The sequence below is a fragment of the Cryptotermes secundus genome, unplaced genomic scaffold (genome assembly GCF_002891405.2).
Source record: "Cryptotermes secundus unplaced genomic scaffold, Csec_1.0 scaffold1826, whole genome shotgun sequence".
Taxonomy (NCBI): domain Eukaryota; kingdom Metazoa; phylum Arthropoda; class Insecta; order Blattodea; family Kalotermitidae; genus Cryptotermes; species Cryptotermes secundus.
In genome coordinates this window covers 364183-365132 of record NW_019729943.1, presented here as the reverse complement: position 1 = coordinate 365132, position 950 = coordinate 364183, and the positions used below count along the sequence as shown (strand labels likewise).

At 30.2% G+C, this 950-nt stretch overlaps 1 protein-coding gene across 1 annotated transcript in view; it reads left to right on the top strand.

The window, feature by feature from the left end:
* LOC111865915 (drebrin-like protein) overlaps window positions 1–950 on the top strand; it is a 30820-nt gene that overhangs the window by 1385 nt on the left and 28485 nt on the right. The gene's annotated exons all lie outside the window — the stretch shown is intronic.

Genomic DNA, 950 nt, shown 5'->3' with positions numbered 1-950 from the left:
AATAAAAATAGTGCACATATATATATATATATATATATATATATATATATATATATATATTGGGAATAGGTCATTATTTTCATCCTCTTAAAAATCTCCCTACAGGAGTGTCTTGGCCTCGTATTTATTATGACTCTGATAATTCTCTTTTGCTTTACGAATACCTTTTGCGCTAAGGTAGCACTGCCCCAGAAGATTATTCAGTAACTAATAATGGAATGAACATGGGCAAAGTAGATTAACCTTAGCGTTTCTGTTATTACTGTAGGCTTTATATTTCTACTTGCATAACATGCCACAGATAATTTGTGTATAACATAATAAATTTAGTCTCAGGAGCTGTAACTGTACTTTTTGATCATATATGATCACCATTGGAATTTTACAGCTATTCCTAGATCAAAATTCCAAATATTTTTTTTTTTTTTAATTTAAGGTGAATAAGTTATCATTAAACCAGGTATTTACCTTATCAGAAGTTCTGATAAGATTTGTTTTAAAGTTCAGTTTATTGGGATCTGTAATTACAATCCTCGTCTCATCGGCATATACCATGTTATACTCTTTATTTATTATTTTGGGTAGATCGTTTATATATAGTAAAAAAAACAAGCGGCCAAGAATAGAGCCTTGTGGGACACCGCATTTAATTATCTCCCAATCAGATATATTATCACTACTACATTTGTTACAATTAATATGTTGTTGGACATAATCCATCATCACGAACTTTTAGATCTTAACTACATTTGTTACTAACTACCACTCTCTGCTGTCTGCCTGTTAAATAAGAATTGATTAATGATTTAAATTTCCCTGTAATTCCATAGAATTCAAGTTTATGCATTAATATTGTATGATTGACACAGTCAGATGCCTTTTGTAAATCACAAAATATGCCGCCTACTATTTTCTTGCTGTTCAGGGCTATGAGTGTCTTATGAATTAAT